This window comes from Rattus norvegicus, chromosome 10 (genome assembly GCF_021556685.1).
Source record: "Rattus norvegicus strain SHRSP/BbbUtx chromosome 10, alternate assembly SHRSP_T2T, whole genome shotgun sequence".
Lineage (NCBI taxonomy): Eukaryota > Metazoa > Chordata > Mammalia > Rodentia > Muridae > Rattus > Rattus norvegicus.
In genome coordinates, this window is record NC_141543.1 from 87,586,504 (window position 1) to 87,608,561 (window position 22,058).

Sequence of the window (22,058 nt, forward strand, 5' to 3'; positions counted from 1 at the left end):
AGAGACAGAGAGACAGAGACAGACAGAGAGACAGAGTCAGAGAGAGACACACAGAGAGGACAACCCCTCTGTGTCTCAACCTTCTTTTATCTCTTTACCCCTTCCTCCCACTGCTGGAGATCCATGTGATGGTAGATATGCAAGCCTGAGCTTCGAAGACTTTGGAGTGTAAGCAGATCAAACCCCCAAATCTTTAACTTCCACCTGTGATCTGCAGAGCCAAGCACCAGGCAGATGGAGGGCAGAAACCCAGGGACCACGGCGACTTCCGTCTGATAACTTAGCACAGGTCCTGGGGCCAAGAAGAGTGGCCCTGACAGCAAAATTAACATGTGGGGGAATCTGGGGGAGATCCAAAGGGAGAGGAGAGATTCATAGCCAGATAAGAGCAGTAGATCACTTGGGTCTGGCATCTGTTCTCCTGCTTTATGCAAATGTTGCTTTAGCCCCAAAGAAGCCACATTCTGGGCCCAGCTTGCTGTTTATTTAAAAATACGCCAACCTTGCAATCCGTCTAGAAAGCTCTGAAGGGGCTCTTGATAAGGGCATCACAGCAGAGCCCAGCAGCCAGGCAGTAAATCCTGAATATGCAGAAACATTAAAAAAAAGAAAAGATCAGATGTTGTAAAGAATTTTGCTGTCTGTAGATAAGGAGTTGACCACAGGGAACGCCTGGGTAGCTCCCTCAGAGAGAGTCTATTTATTTTCTCTTTGTGGTTTACCTTTTGCTCTCCAGATGAGCTAGGCACACGCTCGAGAGGGGGAAAGCCAGGGTAAGCCTTGGTTTTAAGCCCACCCCGTTCATAGCAACAAGGCGTCTCTGCACCCCTTTCTCTGAATGAGCAATGTGACAAGCTCTTTCCTTATCGTTTCAGCGTTTTGGGCACAGAGGCTTGGTGCGTGCCGGGGTAAAAGGCTATCACACGGGGTACACACCTGAATGAGAGAGACATATTCGAGAAAGAGCAGATGACATTTCCAACATCGCTAGAGATTCCAGCCGTCAGCTGAGCCTCTATCAGGGTTTTTGCCGGCTCCAGTAAGAAGTGTCAAACAGATTAGATAGTTTATAGGAAGGCAAGAGCCAGGCGTCTTACCAAACTTTTTTTTTTTTTTTCTTCATACACTGGAGCCTGCCTGGAGACAGGCTGGAATAATAGGTCTTGATAAGTTTCACAAGCTAAGGGACTCCAAGACCTCCATAGTTCACTTACTTTGCCAATAGTCACTTGACCCCCCCTGACCAAAGAGAGTATCAATTTGTTTAGAGAATCACGGGGAAAAAATCATTAAACGGCACCGAGAATGTTAAAGGGTGGGATTTAAAGCGAGTTTCCATAAGGCCAAGTTTAAGCTTTGTAAGTCTCCTCTGCTCTCGAGCTTCCCCCTCCTGTCTCCAGCCCTGCCTGTAGGCTATAGAAACACCGCTGGCTACTTGGAAGGAAGAAGCCCAGCGAGGCAGGCAAGCCGAGGGGATACTGTTGTATCTGGGACTCTATGCACCAGAAAACTGGATCCAGTTTGATTAGTTTTGGGTGCAAACTATGTCCTCAGTTACAGATAGTGTCGCGCTACCAGGTAGGTGGGGTGCTGGGAATTGAACCTGGGTCCTCTGGAAGAGCAGCCAGTACTCTTGGCTGCTCCAACTCCCGTTTGCCACTTTGTGCTGATGTATAACTGGGCATGTGTAAATTGAAGTCAGATGCATTATGGGAAAGAGTATGGGCAGTAGAAAAATGTGTTGGTGACTTAATCTATCAATCAAAACAGGGAACCACCCAAATTATACCCTTAGCAACCAGCCCCTCCTTCCTCTAGACCTCAGAAAAAGAGACCACAGGCAACAATTAACCTGGGGGGCCCTTGAGTATTTTCATGCACGTGAGCACAAGAGCTGTCTACGTCTAATGCACTTTTGAGAAATGTCATAACAGCCAAGCCTTTTAAAGGTATGTAACAGGGAAGGTTGGATGAATTTAAAGTGGTCAAGAAATCTGAAAACTGGCTGGTCATGGTGGCATAAGCCTTCAATCTCAGTACTTGTGAGGAAGAGGAGGCAGGCAGATCTTTGTGAGTTCAAGGCCAGCCTGGTCTACAGAGTGACTTCCAGGACAGCTGGACTGTGTAGAGAGACCCTCTTTCAACTCCCAGCCCAACTTTCAAAAAAAAATCTGAAAAATAAAATCGGGAAGAGAGCAATGTGTCTGCAAGTTCGCTTAAAAATGTAAGGATACCTGGAAGGACAAACAAACAAACAAACAAACAAACCCTATAAATACTTAGTGCTTTCAGGAGGTCAGCAGCTTAATGATGAAGATACTGGATTTCAGACAGGTTCTGAAAATGTGAAGAAGAGAAGGCTGTGTTCTTTATCTCTGCCTTCCTCCCCATCCAACTCCTTCTCTCTCCACCTTGGCTCCTCCCTCTCTCTTCCCCTTAGGGTTCCTGGCTTCTTGAGTTTTCTTGCGATCCACTGGGTTCACTTGCCCTGGATGCTTGCCCTTCTGAAGTCCAGCATTCTATCTTCGTCCTTTAATAAGCCGTTCCTCTTGCCTGAACGATTTTCTATCCAGTCCATGTCTAGAAAAACTTCTATTTTATCTTCTGAGTTGCAGTTCCGACGTTCCTGACGTTCCTTCCGTGAGAAGCTTTCCCCGCCATCCCCAGAGCAAACGCAGGCCTCTTTCCTCCCACAATGTCACACATCCCGTCGCATTTTCTTTTCTTTTTTCTTTTCTTTTCTTTTTTTTTTTCCGGAGCTGGGGACCGAACCCAGGGCCTTGCGCTTGCTAGGCAAGCGCTCTACCACTGAGCTAAATCCCCAACCCCATCCCATCGCTTTTTATCAAGTATTTATCCACCTATTTATTTTTGTATCTTTAATACCTAGGAAAATATATATCCTGTAAATATTTATGACGTTATTGAAAAGATAAATGAATGAATAGGAGAGGAAAGCTTGGGCCAACCCAACACTCGGTACAGATAGTGCTATATTAATAGCTGACAGATGCAACAAATCTATTCAAGTTCTGGTTTTCTCACCTTCCTCGTATAAAATAAAGATCTCCAAGATTTAAATAACAGTGCTAAGTATATTAAGGGAGACATTTGTCTCAATAACATAATCTATAGCATTGTGTCCACATATTTAACAGCGTTTTAGAGCATGCTGAAGGACCGTAAAGGCCCAGTTTCTTGTTCATGACTCAGACAGTGTTTCCGTCCAGTGGTTGGCCAGCCTCTGACTGTAACCGACCCATCACCGGAGACAGGAGTCCCAGGACTTCTGAGACAGTCAACTTTCTCTGACTGGTCTTCCTTACTTAAAGCTAAATTTATTTTACTGAAACATTTAACCTTTGCTCCCGGTGCTGCCCAGCTATGATAAAGTGTTCATGATGGCTTCCCCCGCTCCAGTCTTTGCCCCTCCAAGTGAAATATCCATATCCTCATATACCCAGAGTATATGCTCATCATAGACTCTGGCTATGAGGCTCACCCAGGACTCTGATCATTATCCTCTGGGAACAGCCAGAATAGAATCCAAGAGTCATTATGTTTTTTTCCCCTTATTTTTCTAATCCTACCAGCTACTTGTTGAACACTTACTGTACACTAACCTTTTATTTCCCTGTGTCAGAGTCATGTGTATCCCTGGCTGGCCTCGAACTCACTATATAGCACAGAATGGTCTCGAACTTCTGATCTTCCAACCTTTCCCTCCAGAGTGCTAGGATTATAGGTGTGTGTGTGTGTTTCTAGGTCCCGGGTAAGCACTCTATCAACTGAACTCTACAGAGGCTTTTGCTTCAAGTATATATTTTGTTGAGACAGGGTTTCCCTGTGTAGCCTTTGCTGTCCTGGAATCCACTCTGTAGACCAAGCTAGCCTCCAATTCAGAGATCCTCCTGCCTCTGCCTCCTTGAGTGCTGGGATCAAGGCATGTGTCATCATTCCTTGGACTTGTTTTAAGTTTTTTATGTAGATATATATACTTCATCATTTGTTTTTTATAATGCTCTGAAACAAAGTATAGTTTTCAATTCTACATCTATATTTCCATTGCTAACATGGCCTATAGTTATTTTTCAGTATTTTGTTGACTTTTTTTGCAACTGTATCCAGAGCCCAGAGTTGACCAACATTAGTATCTTTTTGCCTAGTGTTAGTATCTTTTTGTTTTTTGTTTTTGTTTTTTTTTTTTTTAAAGCAGGTGATGGTTTATACTCAGGTCCAATCTGGGTACGTGTAAATCATATAATGATTTGAAAATTTTATTATGACACTTTATTTTTTTTTCTGGAAAGGAAAACATTTTTGTGTTTAAACATCATTCCCCCGCACTTTTGAAAATAACCATCCCCATTCTGCCCCCTTCCCCAAACTTTCCCAGTGAGACAGATTCTGACCAAGGGAAGGATGGTTGTTATTATGACACTTTAAAAATACTGTGGAAACATTCAAAGCACATCACAATAAATGTGATGTTCACAATGAACACAATTGCCCAAATCCAGCTGTTGCTTTTCCCAGTTCGGCTTCCTGTGGCAATTTTAATCTTTATTTCTCCATCCGGGCTTTTCAAAATAAAGTACTCCTCTTTTTTCTTTTAAAAGAAACCCACTTTTTCACTGAAGTTTTTAAAAACTGAAGTTGTGCCTGAATGTATGGCTATATTTCATGTGTGTGCTTGTTGTCTGTGGAGCCCAGAAGAGGACTTTAGATCCCCTGCACTGATGGCTGTCAATCACCATGTGAGTACTGGGGACTAAGCCCAAGTTCTCTGCAAGGGCTTAACCCATTAGGCCATCTCCACAGCCTCAGTTTTGCATAGAAGCACACACACCTGTAATCCTAGCACTCTGGAGGGAAAGATCAGAAGATCAGAAGTTCAAGACCGTCTTCTGCTACACAGTGAGTCCATGCCAGCCTGGGATACACATGGCTCTGACACAGGAAATAAAAAGTTAGAGTGCAGTAATATTTCACCAAGTGGCTGGCATCATTAGAAGAAACCCCCGCGTTCATTTGGATAACTCTTGTGTATCCTCTGAGACCCAGGTCAGTTGTTGTTTTTCTGGGCTCCCTCTGAGTTAGGAGCTCTTGCCCTGTACTTCTAAAGTTTAGGCACGAGCTAGAGAGATGACTCAGTGGTTAAGAGGACTGACTACTCTTTCAGAGGTCCTGAGTTCAAATCCAAGCACCCACATGGGGGCTCACAACCATCTGTAATGGAATCTGATGCCCTCTTCTGGTGTGTCTGAAGAGATCTACAGTGTACTTATATATAATAAATAAAAACTTTAAAAAAATAAAGTTTAGGCACACATATATGTAGCCATGACTTTTATTCCACAGTGTGCTGACTGTTGGGGGGGGTGTAGGGGTGAGCACAGCTGCCTTCCAAAGTGGTCTGATGACCATATGCCAGACCATCTTGTTAGTCCTTATGATCCTAGTGCTTGGTATAGTGTTCATCTTATAGATGCCTATTGAATTATCAGATGTTATATGTAGCTACACATTCTTCTTTTTTTAAGATTTATTTATTTTGTGTATATGACACACTGTAGCTGTCTTCAGACACACCAGAAGAGGGCATCGGGTCCCATTACAGATGGTTGTTGAGCCACCATGTGGTTGCTGGGAATTGAACTCAGGACCTGTGGAAGAGCAGTCACTGAGCCATCTCTCCAGTCCTATAATCTTCAAATAATGCAGACACGCATTATTTCATTCAATCATTCAAGAAAAGAACAGAGGACGGAGGATGTACTTCAGTTGGTGAACTGGTCACCTACCGTGCATGAGAGCATGGGTGTGATCCCCTAGTACAGCGGTTTCTTTCTAATGCTAAGACCCTGTAATACTGTTCCTCAGGCTGTGGTGACCCCCAGCCATAAAATCACTTCATTGCTATTTCATAACTGTAATTTTGCTGCTGCTATGAGTTGTAATGTAAATATCTGATATGTAGGATATCATAGGTGACTCTCAAAAGGATCAAGACCCACGGGTTGGGAACTGCTGCTCTGGTATCTCATAAAACCATATCATATCTGTGAAACCAGCACTCAGATGCTAGCAGGAGGATCAGAAGTTCAAGGTCGTCCTCAGCTGTATAGATACATAAATTGCTGAGTCAGAGAAATAAATAAATAAAGGAAGCAGGTAAGGTTAGTTGAATGTGGCGTTACCTGCTTGTAATCCCAGTACTCTGGGTAAGATGGGGAGTTTTGGAGTTCAAGGTTTCTTTGGCTACATAGCAAGTTCTATGGCAGCCTGCGATACTTGAAAGTCTATCATAAAACAAAAAAAATAGAGAAACAGAAAATACATAGGTGTGTACACACACACACACTACACATATATATACACACACATACATATGCATATACATACTTATGCACACATATATACTCACATATATACATACATATATACATACATACAAACACACACATATACACACATTTATAAAAATCTCTATACTATGGAAAAAAAAGTAAATTAAATGACTTCCCAAGGTTACTCAGTAACTGTTGAAGTTAGGAATTTTTTTTTTTTTTTTTTTTTTTGGTTCTTTTTTTCGGAGCTGGGGATCGAACCCAGGGCCTTGCGCTTCCTAGGTAAGCGCTCTACCACTGAGCTAAATCCCCAGCCCCGAAGTTAGGAATTTAATTCAGGGACTTTCACGTCTAGTTTCTTGCTCTCTCTCAGTATAGGCTAACGTTGAAGTAGCCAGAGGCGTGTTGCCTGGAGGAAACATATTTAGAGTAGCCAGCACTGTTTTCAAAGAGCTGAAGGAAAGTTCCAGGTGGTTCTTAGGAAGGGTTTCCATTCATTCTGTCTGGCTTCTATGAGAGAAACTAGGAAGTTAATGGCTAAGTAGTTTTCAACAGCTGAAAGCTGTCCTAAATTGAATTGGGCTTGTGAATGAGTTCCTTATTACTGGAGGAGTTAAGACATAAGCGGACGATGCCAGCAATACAACAGGGAGATTTTTGGGCAAAGACATGGCTTCAGTTAGTTCCTCCATGATCCATGTGTTAAGGGTTGGCCCCAAAGGGTATTAATAGGAGAAAGGTAAATGTAGGGGGTGGGTACTAGTGGTGATATTCCAGCTACTTTGAAAGGAATTATGGGATTACTTTCTGTAGAGTACTTCTGTCACAAGCTTGAACTGAATCCCCCCAGAGCAGTGAGCCAGTATTTGTCAGTTAAGCATCATAGGCTCTCAGGGCAGTAGTAGCTCATGTCTGGGAGCTCAGTGGTGGAGAGGCAGACCCATAACAATAAGATCATAAATAAGACAATAGAAATAAGCCCTACTGGGTGCTCTCACTTTTAATCCCAGCACTCAGAAGGCAGAGGCAGGCAGATCTCTGTGAGTCTGAGACCAGCCTGGTCTACAGAGTGAGTTCTAGGATACTCAGGAAACCCTAAAAAAAAAAAAAAAAAAAAAAAAAAGCCAACCCCCCCAAACAAAAAACGATCCCCACCCCTCAAAATACCCCTCTAAAACAAAACAAAACAAAAAAAGATCTTGAAAGAAAAAAAGGTAATTATGTCAGAAATTTTTATTTATTTGTTTATTTTGTATCGGTGGTAACTTAGACCAGATGATCCTGAGATGATTCTAAGGTTCCTTTTGTTGGTTTTGTTTTGTTTGTTTGTTTGTTTGTTTGTTTGTTTGTTTTTTTTGTTCTTTGTTTGCTTGCTTTTTCCAGTGCTGGGGAATCAAACCCAGGGCCTTGCACAAACCCTCTACCACTGAGATACACTTCCACTTTTCTAAGAGTGAGTTCTTTGGAATCTTCTACCTCAGCCTGTGAGCCTTTGCACACTTCACAAAACCTCCATACACCATAGACCGGCATCATCACTTCCTTGTAGAGAAGTGGGTAGTACTTATTCTTAGAAGCAGCTAAAAGGAAATAATCGGAAAGTATAAGACACAAAGACTAGAGTCTACCAGAAACCACGTTCCTTCCAAAGATACTTAGAAGTGCCACGCTAAGAAAGCCCTCATTTGAACTGGAAACAAAAAGTCAAGATTCCCCAACACTCACAGTATCCTCAAAGGGAGTAAGGAATATTCTCATGCCCGAGAGGCAGCCATCCTCAGGCTGCTTCCTCCTGGAAGCGCTTTGGAAACCAGGCCTTGGATTGATTCTGGGCAAAAGGAAAAGCCTAGGATTCTGAAGTGTCAGAGTGGAAACCCAATTCTTCGGACATAACTGTCAGCTGTCCTCTGTACTCCTCCGACAGCATGAAGTCAAAGGCGTCCAGGAGATCTGGATCCCCGACTCCCGAGAGCAGCCCCGAGCCCCTGAGAAGAAGGGATATTAAGGGACACTGATGCGTGCACAGTGAGGATTTAATAATCCTGACGCACATTGTGTCAGCCCTCCCGTGAACCTTGACCTCGTTTTCAAGTCCCTAGCCTTCATGTTCATTAAAAAATTGGATCACCTGACCTGAGCCCTAGAGCAGCTGACAGGGCCTCGGTCCTTTCATTTCTGCTCCCACCCTGATGCGCTCTAGGGATACAAAGCAGCCGGGGCCCAGGGAAGAGCAAATCACAGCCTGGAGAAATCCATCTGCATGGAGCTGTGACACAGGGAAAGGACAGATGGAAATGGGAAGTTTTGTCCTGCTGAGCAAGAAAATATTGTTTTCGCGGGCCGCCAGGAGGCAGAGGTTGGGGTTAGGATGCAATTCGGAGAGATGAGGAAGAAAAAGCGTCTCTCCCGCTGCCGCCCAAAACAACGCGGAGGTCAACCTGTGGAGCGCGAATTGCCCTGTGCTCCCCTCTCTCAGCAATGGAGTCTGTGTCTAATACGTACCTCCAAATGCTTTTTGAAAGGGTGACATGGCTTGTGTTCACAACAGATTCTTTTTCAAAATGCAATTTTGAGGTCTTGCCTACCGACTCTGTGACTCTCCTTTTCTTAATGGAGACAGAGGCCTGGAGACTCCCGACATGGTATGACATTTTCTGGACCTTGACACTGAACAAAGATGCGTGTGATGAGAGGGGACTTTTCTGGGTCTAACAGGGTATAGAGATTGAGGGCCCAGGGCTTGCTCTCTTACAGGATAAATCATTCTCTGGCCCAATCGCCTTTCCTGACCGCACTGGCAAAGGGACCAGCCTAAGATTGGAAAACAACAACAAAAACAAAACAAAACAAAACAAAACAAAAAAACAGTTGGTTTTTGCATTCCTTAGCATTTAGCAACTACAAATCATGTCCTTGAGCACACGCCGGGCACCACACACGCTGGGCACTGCACACGCTGAGAGATGGGGCCTACACTGGTGTTTACACAGAACTTCCTGTTTGAGTGCCTAACACTGACATCTCACTTCCTCCACAGCCTGTGGCCTACCTGTAATTAGTCTTATCATGATCATCTTCATTCTAGAGATGGAGAAACTGAGAATCTAAAGAGTTAAGTAGCCAGGTACAGTAGCCAGGGTCTCACTGCCCTCACTGCGTGGTCTGCACTAGCAATGTAGACCAGGCTGGGCAATGTAGACCAGGCTGGCCTTGAACTCACAGAGATCTGCGCACCTCTGCCTACTGAGTGCTGGGATTAAAAGTGTGTACCACGCAGCTGGGTTTACTTTATGCTCTTTTCATGTGTACGTATATGCATATGTGTGTGTCTATGTGAGTATATACACTGCACATGCAGGTGTCCATGGAGGTCAAGGAAAGCGTGTTGGAACCATGGAAGCTGGGGTTACAGGTGTTCATGAGCCATTCTATGTGGGTGGGAACTGACTTCATACATACTCTTTTTTTTTTAAGAGACTTATTTAATGTATATGGATCAGACTTTATTTCAGATGGTTGTGAGCCACCGTGTGGTTGCTGGGAATTGAACGCAGGACCTCTGGAAGAGCAGTCAGTGCTCTTAACCACTGAGCCATCTCTCCAGCCCTCATATGTACTCTTAACAGCTGATTCCTCTCTCCAACCCCCTCATTTCCAGTCTTAAATCCCCTATTTTTTTCTCTTAAAGGAAAATACTGACACTTGCGATCAAAACGAGTGTCGGAAAACAGATTACACCCATGTAGTGGTTAAGGATGACATACAGTTTGTCTTGGGTGGTAATCATGGAAGATGGGTATGTATGAAATTTCATTTATTGCTTTTTAAAAAAGATGTATTTGTTATATATAAGTACATTGTAGCTGTCTTCAGACACACCAGAAGAGGGCATCAGATCTCATTACAGATGGTTGTGAGCCACCATGTGGCTGCTGGGATTTGAACTCAGGACCTCTGGAAGAGCAGTCAGTGCTCTTAATCACTGAGCCATCTCTCCAGCCTCTCATTTATTCTTTTATTCATGCATTAATTTATAATATTTTAAAAAATATAGTGAAATTAAAAAATTGTGTGTGTGTGTGTGTGTGTATGTGTGTGTGTGTGTGTGTGTGTGCACCTGAGTATGTGCACGTGAACCACATGTGTGCAGGAACTCTTGAAGGTTAGAAGGTTCCCTTGACCTTGAGTAACAGACAGTTTTCAGTCATTGTGTGAATGCTGGAAACTGAGCCTGGGTCCTCGGCAAGAGCAGCAGTGTTCTTAACTGAGCCATCTCTCTAGTCCTTAATTTGAAAATTTCTAACATAAAAGGTTTTAAAAATCCAACCTATGTCCTGAGCTGAAATTCTAACTCTTTAAAAGTTTTTTTTTCTTTTCTTTTTTTCAGAGCTGGGGATGGAGAAGGCAAGCGCTCTACCACTGAGCTAAATCCCCAACCCCCAAAGTTTTTTTTAAATAATCAAATTTTATTACATTTTAATTATTTGGTGTGCTTGTATGCTGTCTTAGTCAGGGTTTGTATTCCTGCACAAAACATTATGACCAAGAAGCAAGTTGGGGAGGAAAGGGTTTATTCAGCTTACACTTCCACATTGCTGTTCATCACCAAAGGAAGTCAGGACTGGAACTCACACAGGGCAGGAACCTGGAGACAGGAGCTGATGCAGAGGCCATGGCTGGTGAGGAGCTGTCACTGGCTTGTTTCCCCTGGCTTGCTCAGCTTGCTTTCTTATAGAACCCAGGACCACCAGCCCAGGGAAGGCACCACCCATCATGGGCTGGGCCCTTCCACCTTGATCACTAATTGAGAGATGCCTTACAGCTGGGTCTCATGGAGGCATTTCCTCAAGGGAGGCTCCTTTCTCTGTGATAACTCCAGCTTGTGTCAAGTTGACACACAGAACCAGCCAGTACAATTCACCCCTTGTCAACTTGACACACAAACACATCACTATTAAGCCTTACTTTCTTTCTTTTTTTTTTTCTTTTTTTTTTTTTCTTTTTTTTTTTTCCGGAGCTGAGGACCGAACCCAGGGCCTTGCGCTTGCTAGGCAAGCGCTCTACCACTGAGCTAAATCCCCAACCCCAAGCCTTACTTTCTTATTCATCCCCAACATCTAAATAATTTTAAAAGTCCCACAGTCTTTACAAATTCTGACATATTAAAATTTTGATCTCTTTTTAAATATTCAATCTTTTTAGAAATTCAAAGTCTTTTTACTGTTTAAAGTCTCTCAACTGTGGACTCCACTAAAATACTTTCTTACTTTAAGAGGGAAAAAAAAAATCAGGGCACAGTCACAGTCAAAAGCAAAATCAAATTCTACTGTCCAATATCTGGGATCCACTTACGATCTTCTGGGCTCGTCCAAGGGCCTGGGGTCTTTCTCCAGCTCTGCCCTTTGTAGCGCACACCTCATCTTCTTGGCTCCAGCTGCCTGCACTCCACTGCTGCTGCTGTTCACCTCGTGGTACTGGCGTCTTCAAAACTCTGCTATCTTCTGCTGCAACCGGACTGCATTTTCACTAAGAGCCTCGCATAAGCTCTTTCCATGGTGCTAAGCCTCAACTTCCCTGTATGCCCCCATCAGTCCTGGGCCTTCAACCACCACTAAGGCTACACGTTCACCAATGACCTTTCCTGGCCTCTCACAGTGCCAAGCATCATCTGCTTCTCCTTCATGTTTCAAAGCCAGCATCACCTGGGTGACTCACACATCACCAAATCTGGCTGCCAACCCGAGGTACAACCGTGTCTGCCTCTGGACACACCTTCTCTGTGCTCTCAGGAAACACTTCCCAGAAGATTCCACCTTAGGGATGCTGGTCTCTTCTTAGTCATTGCTAATTTTTTTTTTTTTTTTTTTTTTTTTTTAGCTCCAGCTGACCAGCATCAATTGTCCCAGTAATGCAAAGGGTTTGCTTTAGTAGTTCTGGTATCTTGTTAATCACAGCTGATCCTTCAGCCCCAGCTAACCAAAACCACAAGCAAAACAGCAAGGGCCCTGATAAGAGTCTTTAATCTTCCCTGTGGAATGTCACAAGCCAGGCCTCCGCCTTCTGCACTGTTCTCAACATTATCTTCCAAGCTCCTACAGAACATCCCACACAGCTCTTAACACCCCATGGCTCTTCTAGCTCAGAGTTCCACAGTCCTCACAAAAACATGGCCAGTCTGTCACAGGAATACCAGGCTCCCAGTACCAATTTGTCTTAGTCAGGGTTTCTATTCCTGCACAAACATCATGACCAAGAAGCAAGTTGGGGAGGAAAGGGTTTATTCAGCTTACACTTCCACATTGCTGTTCATCACCAAAGGAAGTCAGGACTGGAACTCACACAGGGCAGGAACCTGGAGACAGGAGCTGATGCAGAGGCCATGGCTGGTGAGGAGCTGTCACTGGCTTGTTTCCCTGACTTGCTCAGCTTGTTTTCTTATAGAACCCAGGACTACCAGCCCAGGGAAGGCACCACCCATAATGGGCCCTTCCACCTTGATCACTAATTGAGAAAATGCCTTACAGCTGGGTCTCATGGAGGCATTTCCTCAAGGGAGGCTCCTTTCTCTGTGATAACTCCAGCTTGTGTCAAGTTGACACACAAAACCAGCCGGTACATATGCACTCATACATATGGAATTGGTACTCAACTTTCATCCTGTGGGTCCTAGGGATCGAACTCAGGTGGTCAGGCTTGGCAGTGGGCACCTTTGTCTCCTGAACTATTTTGTCAGCTTTGAAAGCTTTCTTACATAAAGCTTGTGTTCAAAGTTTGGTATTGGGAATTGAACCAGCCAAATAAGTGCTCTACCCACTGAGACATACCCCAAACCGGTCTCCAAGCCTTATCGTTTTATTTATATAGTTATTCGTTTATTATTATTATTATTATTTTTTTGGTTCTTTTTTTCGGAGCTGGGGATCGAACCCAGGGCCTTGCGCTTCCTAGGCATATTATTTTATTTTATATGTGCATATTTTGCCTGCATTTCTTTCTTTCTTTTTAAAAGATTTGTTTTATGTATGTGAGTACACTGTCACTGTCTTCAGACACAACAGAAGGCGGCACTGGATCCCATTACAGATGGTTGTGAGCTGACATGTGGTTGCTGGGATTTGAACTCAGGACCTCTGGAAGAGCAGTCAGTGCTCTTAACCGCTGAGCCATCTCTCCAGCCTCCCCTCCAACCCCCTGCATGCATTTCTATGCACCATGTGCAGGGCTTGGTGCCAGTGGAAGTCTAAAAAGAGCATCAGATCCCCTATAAGTGGAGTTGAAGTTGATTATGAACCATGATGTGGGTGCTGGGACTTGAACCCAGTTCCTCTGCAGGAGCCACAAGTGCTCTTAACCACTTAGCTGTCTCTCCAGCCCTCCAAGCTTTATTTTCATGGTCAAGATCTGATGACTCGGGCTGGAGAGATGGCTCAGTGGTTAAGAGCACCGACTGCTCTTCCCAAGGTCCTGAGTTCAAATCCCAGCAACCACATGGTGGCTCACAACCATCTGAAATGAGTCTGATGCCCTCTTCTGGTGTGTCTAAAGATAGCGACAGTGTAATCATAATATATAATAAATAAATAAATAAAATATTTAAAAAAAAGATCTGATGACTCTCTTTCTCATTAAGAACTATTCTTACTTAATATGCACGAGTGTTTGGCCTGTGCATGTGCACGCAGCGCCCTTGGAGGTCAGGAAAGGGCATTGGATCCCCTGGGACTGGAGGTACAGAGGGTTGCAAGTCACCATGTGGGTGCTGTGGACTGAATCTACAGCCAGTGCTCTCAGCCACGGAGCCATCTCACTAGCTCTCGTAACTCGTTACTCTAGTGGCCCTGCTCACTGAGTGTTTACAGTGTCAAGGACTCTAACAAGTGCCATCGTCACACATCTGATCATGCACTCCCTAGAAAAGACAAGATAAAAAGGGAACTCAGACATTCTAATGTCATGCCCTTAGTAAATACCAGAGCTGAGGCTTGAACTCAAGGCCCAGGAGCTCCTGTAAGTCTCTGCTGCCTTCCAACATTTGTCCATCTCTCGGAGGCAATACTGCTTTGCAATGGACGTGCATTCTCTTATCTCCGGAAGACCTTGGAACTAGAGACGCCATTCTCAACATTGCTGGAAAGCTAAAGATTTATAAACAGAAAAGCTCTTTCCCGCTGCCAGGCCGGACTGCCTCCACCTCCCTGAGGGGATTCGAGCACTTAGCTTTGTTTTGTAACTTCCGGTTGATGAAATTCGCGTCTCTCTTCCATCCGGGCACAGGGGTCATGGTTATTTTTCTTGCAAGAGAAACCTTTGTTGAAGAAAAGGGTCGTGAGTAGAGAGCAGGTGCAGAATCAGGAGGGAAGAATCTCCTTGGAGAGGGAGTTAGACTCCAATCCTCTTCATGGATTTACAGCGAGGTCCTGTCTTGGCCCCTAACTGGGCAAGGATGTGCCTACCTCACCTCCAGCCCTGTCTGGTTTTAGCCAAGTCCAGGCCTCTCTAGGGCCAGTTTTCTCAAGCCCGTGGGAAGAGCCCGGGGCTGTTATCTGCTGTGGAATCAAATATTTAGCTGGCGAACTTTTCAGAGTGCTTCAGAGACACAGGGAACTGTTTAGATATCAGATTCTCTCCTGCCAGGTCCAGCGAGCCCCCTGTTGACAAACGGCTGCGTTTCCTCAAGCATCTTTCCCTGGCAGCAAGCTATCTCTCCAGTACCCTTTAACTCTCTGTCCAGCTGAGAGGCCCCAGGCCTGCAGAAGCTGTTCCTCTAATCCCCATCTCACCCTCTAGCTGCTGCAGTGGGCGGTGGAAGATTGTTTACAGAAGATGAAGGCTCGCTGCCTCGCACCTGGTTTCTGTCTGGCCCGCGCTGATGGGGATGAAGGATACTTCATTTATCTCAGCCTCTCTTCTCAGGCAGCTCCTGCTGTCGTGGCAAGCTTGGGCCAGTGTTTCAGTCCCTGATAAGCAGCTTTCTGAGGAGCTGGGGAGAGCCACTTACAGGCTTCACATACCTTTCTCCCGACCTTTCTTGGAGCTGCCCACCCCCCATCTCAGTTGCCAGGGGCAACAGGGCTGGGTGGAGCCCGGGCAGAGGAACTGTGAGGGGTGACAGAAGAGGCCAAGTGGGCCCTGAATTCCAGGTATTTGGCCGGCTAGGCTTTCTGCTCTTTCTCTGTTTACAGAGTTTTGGAAGTAGTGACCGAAATAACCCATCTGCCCCCTTTTTCCTCCAAGGAACTAAGAGAGAAAGGACATTTTCTGGGCTGAGGACATTAGAGCTAATCTCATTTTATAATGAAGGGAACAGACAGCAAAGGGAAAGTCCTTCTGGGCTAGACATAGGCATCTGAAAGGGTGGAATCCCTCCCCTAAAAGCCCCGAGAAAGAAAGAAGTGATTGGAGCTAACTTTTACGAGGTGCTTAGCATGGACCCAAGCCCTGTGCTGAGCACTTGATCTTACTTAATCCCAAGAGGTAAATACTCTCATTACATCCATTTAACATACAAGGAAGCAGAGGCTTAGAGAGATTAGGTAAACAGCTAATAACAAGGAGAGGGGAGATTTAAACACAGATAGCTTGGCTCCAGAATCCCAAGTCCACAGCAGCCTGCAGTTGCAGACAGGCCACACAGGCGACACGGTCCGAGGGTGCACACCAGCGTGTTGCTCAGACAGCGCGGTGTCAAATTGTCTCTGGGTCGTCACTTGCGCTGACCCCCACATCAGGTCCTGTGGTTTGGAGAGATCCAGCATCCCAGCTCAGGCACTTTCTCCTCTTCAGTCCTCAAGGGGCCAACAAATACGTAGTTAGTGTAAGGGAACATTGCCTTCTGAGTAGGGCTCCCTAAATCAGCTGCTTCTGAAAGTTCTTAATAGCATCTTCACTGGAGAGAGCCGGCAAACTCCCAAACGGGCAGCACCACCCCGGCTGACAGCCTCATCTTTCCGAGGTCTTTGTCCCTGTACCCTTTGAGCCTGGCTGTCTCCTGGCCAAATCTGCAATCCTCTCTGCCGTGACTCTACTTGCTATTCTGGGTGCATGCACTGGTGTCTGGCTTCTCTGTTACAGAGAAAGAGGATTACAGGCTCTCAGATACCAGCGAGAAAGTTCTTAGGAATATTGCTGTTTCTAGTTTCTCTTGGTGATAATCTTGACTCTTGAACATGAGGTACTGGGAAGGGAGGCAGATATTGTAGAGCAAGCAGGATTTCCCCATCCCCCTGCCCCCCGGACAAACCAAAGACGCTGAACTTGGAATTCCCTGGGTCCTGGCAGATTTGGAGGGTTTTAAAGACCCACACTTCCATTAAAGCAACCATTTCCTTGACTTGGGTAAATGCATTTACTGTCTTTTACCTCCCTTGGGAAATGCAATGGCCACTTGGAAGCAAATTTCAATAGCAGGACATGTCAATGGTGTTCTTTGGTACAGGAGAAGTCGGTCATCTCAGTTTTTCAGGTCTATGGCATATAGTTGAGGCAGAGGGTGCAGCTTAGTGGTAGAGCGCTTGCTTTTCATTTTTAGCTTATGCTGTAGGATGTTTTAGCACCTGTTGTAGGATGGTTCTCAAGAGCTGGGCTACAGAGTGCAATGGAATCACATGATACACCTTGGCTCTCAGCCACACCTGCTGGGGATTTAATGACAGTTGAGGGAAGGACTGAGCCTTGCTAGCTCAGGAAGGGCTAGTCTAGGACTCAGAATGTTTGTGTTTTGTTCTCGAGTTTTCTCCCAAGCTCTTGGGGAATATTAAGGAAGAGGCTTTGGACAGGGTGTAGTTGCACGTGCTTGTAACAGGAGACATAGGCTCAGGAGTGCAAGGTCAGCTTCTGCTTCAGATGAATTTGAGGCCAGTCTGGCTGCTTCGTGAGATCCTAGCTTTAAAACCAAGCAACCAACACCAGCTTTGCATTCTGGGCTTCTTCTTATGAACTATGGAAGTTTATCCCATAGCGCATCCTGAGACTGTGCCATGGACAAAGGCAATTTAATACAAGTGCCTTGGCTTGCATTAAAGCCAAGAGCAGTCTCTCTGTCCTTTACCTCCTTTACTGGAGCAGTCAAATGGTTGTGGGGAAGACTCACTGTCCCCAAGGACACAGGGCCTCGAGCTTCTTTCCAGCAATCACAGCTCTTATCTGACCCCTTGAGGACAGGCAGTTAGAGACCAGAGGAGATTGAAGAGGAGGAAGGGAGGGGACTCATGGTTTCAGAACCTTCCAACCTGACGCCACCGGGACTGGGCTGGTGACAGGCCCTGACTCAGTGCTCAGAGCAGCTGGCTCTGTGGACAAGAAGCAGATAAACCGCACCAGGCCTCTTAATGAAGCCAGCGCCAGCTTCAGATAAACTGTCGCCACTCATTTGTCCCGGGCCTTCCTCCTTTAGGCCAGACTCCCCTCTGTTTCAACAGGTTTGGAATAGAGCTGGAGTCCCCAACCCAGCTGCTTTCCAGAGACATTTTGGAGGGAAATAGGCTCTAAGACTCTGGTTATAACCTTGTTTGCTTTTCTTCAATTCTTTTTTATTTGTTTATTTATTTTGTATATATAATGAGTACATTGTAGCTGTCTTCAGACACACCGTAAGAGGACCTTGATCCCATTACAGATGGTTGTGAGCCACCATGTGGTTGCTGGGAATTGAACTCAGGACCTCTGGAAGAGCAGTCAGTGCTCTTAACCACTGAGCCATCTCTCCAGTCCCCTTTTCTTTAATTCTTGTTGAACCTAACCCTATAGGTTAAGAGAAGGCAGAAACTAACAAGTGTTTTTAAATGCAGGTAAAAAAACCCACAGGGATAATGTCAACCTAAAAACAGGGTCTTTCTTGCTTTTGTTTTTTTTGAAACAGGGCTTCACTATATGGCCTTGCTTGGCCCGGAATTCGCAGTGCAAACCAGGCTGGTCTCGAACTCAGAGATCCACCTGCTTCTACCTTCGAGCGCTGGGATGCAAGGCGTGTGTGTCACCAGGCCTGCTGCTTTCTTGCTTTTATTATAATTGTGACATTTTCTATATAACTCAGCAAGTGCCTCAGTTGTACCCCATTTTGTCCCTTGGAAGCTTAGGCCTGCAGGGGCTAAGAACAGGATCACCTCACTGTAACTGGACTGAGCAGAGTGAAGCTCATTTCTTCCAGACAACTTGGGACTAGGAAAGCCCCCGAGTCACACAAATATTAACTAGTTGATACTCTTGAGGATGTGAGTAAGCAGGCCGCTTTTATTAGGGAAGTAAAGAAATGTTTCCTGAAGGCACCTGGAAGAACAGGGAAGCTATTTGTCGTCATGTGTGACGTCAGTATCCAGAGAAGGGATGAAATGTTCTCAGAGGTATCTTTGTACAATTTGGATGAAGTCCAGTTTAGCATCATCTGGTCCAGTCTTGGGATTTCATGGGTGAACATTGTGGTGCTTGCCTTTAATCCCAGAATTCTTGACCATTGAATTATCTCTTTGCCCGTATCAGAAATTCATGGCTTCTAATATGGATTCTGGAGATCTGAAATTTACCCGTATGTCCATTTAGCCATCTCCTCCAACCTCCTTTTATTTCACCCTTTGACCAAACTTCTGAGTTTGGATGGATTAATATCTTCTAATGATTTCACCAGAGTGTGGTGTGACCATGCCATAGAAGTCCTAGTTCTCATCAATTAGTAGGGCTCTGAGGGGATTCTGAACGCATTTTCAATATTTACGTAGTCTGCACTGTATATTAGTCCATCTTTTCTTTCTTTTTTCCTTCTCTTTTCTTTTCTTTCTTTCTTTTCTTTCTTTTTTTTTTCTTTTGGAGACAAGGTCTGTCTATATAGCTCCGGCTATCCTGAAACTTGCTCTGTAGACCAGGTTGGCCTTGAACTCATAGAGATCCACCGTCCTCTACCTCCCAAGTGCTAAGATTAAGGGGTGTGCCATCAGGGGCTGGGGATTTAGCTCAGTGGTAGAGCACTTACCTAGGAAGCGCAAGGCCCTGGGTTCGGTCCCCAGCTCCAAAAAAAAAAAAAAAAAAAAAAAAAAAAAAGGGGTGTGCCATCATAGGCATCTATTCCACGCATTCTATCTGACTAACAAGTGGTTTGTATTCTTCTACTCAAAGCACAATCCCTGGCCTGTCCTCAGAAGCATTGGCAGGGAGCATGTTAGATATGCAGAATCTCAGGCCCACCCACATGTACTGACTGGGAATCTCCAGGGCTCGCTCGCGCTCTCTCTCTCTCTCTCTCTCTCTCTCTCTCTCTCTCTCTCACAGGCGCACACACACACACACAGACACACACACACAGACACACAGAGACAGAGACAGGGAGAGACAGAGACAGAGAGATTGAGAGAGACAGAGACAGAGAGATAGGGAGAGACAGAGACAGAGAGATTGAGAGAGACAGAGACAGAGAGACAGAGACAGAGAGATTGAGAGAGACAGGGAGAGACAGAGACAGAGACAGGGAGAGACAGAGACAGGGAGAGACAGAGACAGAGACAGGGAGAGACAGAGACAGGGAGAGACAGAGACAGGGAGAGACAGAGACAGAGAGATTGAGAGAGTGAGTACTGGCCCACACTACAGCATCTCATGCCAGGCAGAGCGAGTGTTATTTTCATGCCATGTTAACGGAAGCTGAGACTCAGCGGTCAGATGCTCGTCCATTTGTTCCCTTAAGTGGAGGAATTGAACCAAGCCTTTAGACCTGAGATCCCAAGCTCTGTGGACTCTACTCTGATTCAGAAGGCAAGATGAGCAGCCACGCCAAAGAGTTCTCCTGAGAGAGGATCCCCTTATGTTTCTGCCTCTTTCTCATGGTGGGCCATATGGGATGCTCTTTGAAAAGGTTTGGCTTGGCCTTCAGTCCTTTTGTCCCCTGCTAACTAACAGCTAACATGGCCAACCAGTTCACAGGCACAGGCTGCAGGCAGTAATTGCTGGAACCCGTCGCCGTGCCTGGCATTCAGCAGACGCCTTAACAAATATTTGTTGAGCCAAATAGAATCACCTGGCATTCACTCAAGCTCTTCGCTGTTGTTTTCCAAGGGCAGGCTGGTAAAGAGGCATGATGGGTTAGGAAACTTGAATTACAGGGCCTCACGGGAGGAGTAGTGATACCTTCTTCCTGACCCCAGATTTTCAAAGTAGATTCTACTGTCTGCGTCTCTCTGTTCTCTGCGCAGGTCTCAGCCAGGAGCTGCAGAATTCTGCACGGAGATGGTGAGCGTGGCGTGTACAAGCTCACGTTGGAAAACAGGCTTTGCTACATTTTCTCTGGCCGGAAGCACACAGACTGTGGGAAAAGTCGAGAACGTTGCCTGAGCCCAGTTTGAAGGCAGGGGTCAGCGGGGAGAGGTTGCTTGATGACAGTCACTTGGGTTCGTCTGTAAATGCTGGCCAGAGTCTGAGGGCCCCCACCCCCACCCCGAGGTTGTTGACAATGGAAAAACCCCCGAAGTGAAGCAGACAGGGATTTTAGAACATCTTAAAGGAACACATGAGCGCTGAACAGGAAACGCCTTGGTTTCTTTGCTCGCTTCCCCAAGAGAGCAGAAATGAAGGAAAGCTCTGTGAGGTGGGTTGAATTATTATGCTGCACAAAGTTTTCTGAAGATCTGGGCTATGAAGATGGATCCCATTAGTAAATGTGACAGCTATTCCATGCCTCCCTGCATTTTAGCACCGCACACCGAAGCGCAAATGAAAGGAGTACACTACCTTTTAGAAGGAAACTATCAATCCTTACGCTCTCCAAACAGCTACAGATTTTTTTTTTCTCCCCTTCCCTACCTGGGTAGGGCCGTGTAGCCTGATCCCACGAATTCGCATCCAGCCTTTGTGTCTGGAGAAATCTGGAGCCCTCGGGCAGAATCCTGTCATTTCTGTCATCTCTGCGTACGTCAGCTCCCAGGCCTCAGAGCGAGTCCCACATGCAGCAAGACGAGACGAGGCCTTTGATCATAGGAAGGGTGGAGAGACTTGGTTCATCCTCGTCCAACTTCCTTAGAAGCCACACAGTGACTCACGGTGTCTGTTTTCCCACTGATCTTGGGAGGCGGGGCTCAGCAAACATGAAATGGGTGGAAACGAAGCCTCCATCTGTGGTACTCTGTTTAGCTCGTTTCAGAACAAGAATGGTTTCCCTACAGGAATGGTAGGTACAGCCTTGGGATGTTCTAAGAGCAGGAGTAGAAGGAAAGACGGTGCCAGTGAGCACACACGTATAATTTTGGCTTCAAGGGGCTGTTTTCCAGAAGGTACACACCTATTCCTACTTCCTTTCATTTAGACGGTTTGCCTCGTAGCATTGTTGGGATTACACTTTTTCCCCAGCTCTTCTGTTCGCTGGTGCGTTTCTTGGTCCAACACGGATAGAGCACTGTGAGGGTGCTCCAGCCACCTCCTCCGTGACTTTCCAGTGTGCCCTTCGCAGATTCTGTCCCTGAACTCCCCGCACTTTAGTGTGTTTACCTGTTCCGTTTTCATGTGTCTCTCTTTAAAAGACGGTAGACACCCCCAGGGGAAGATTCTTAACCAGAATTCACTCTCGTCTTAAGCATCTAACTAGCGTGTATAGCACATTCCGCGCACACTGACAAAATATGACGATCAGAAGGAATGGGAAGACAAAGACAAGTCAATCAGAGAGATCCAGGTCCTGCAAACCAAAAACAAAACAAAAGCCAAGCTCTGCCTCCCAGCCCCAGAAGAGCCATA

General features: G+C 45.6%; 2 long non-coding RNA genes across 3 annotated transcripts; one reads left to right on the forward strand and one right to left on the reverse strand.

The window, feature by feature from the left end:
* Positions 1 to 462: 462 nt before the first annotated feature.
* Positions 463 to 15,348, reverse strand: LOC120095284 (uncharacterized). 2 transcript variants are annotated; one of them, XR_015631303.1, is made up of 3 exons: positions 15,196 to 15,348; positions 14,321 to 14,655; positions 463 to 581 (listed from the first exon to the last, which is right to left on the reverse strand). It is a non-coding gene; the product is annotated as an uncharacterized LOC120095284 (long non-coding RNA). The 2 variants fall into 2 exon arrangements; XR_015631304.1 differs by lacking the exon at positions 463 to 581 and adding an exon at positions 12,619 to 12,715.
* Positions 15,298 to 20,999, forward strand: LOC120095285 (uncharacterized). Its single transcript, XR_015631302.1, has 2 exons — positions 15,298 to 15,490; positions 20,525 to 20,999. It is a non-coding gene; the product is annotated as an uncharacterized LOC120095285 (long non-coding RNA).
* The last annotated feature ends 1,059 nt before the right edge of the window (positions 21,000 to 22,058 follow it).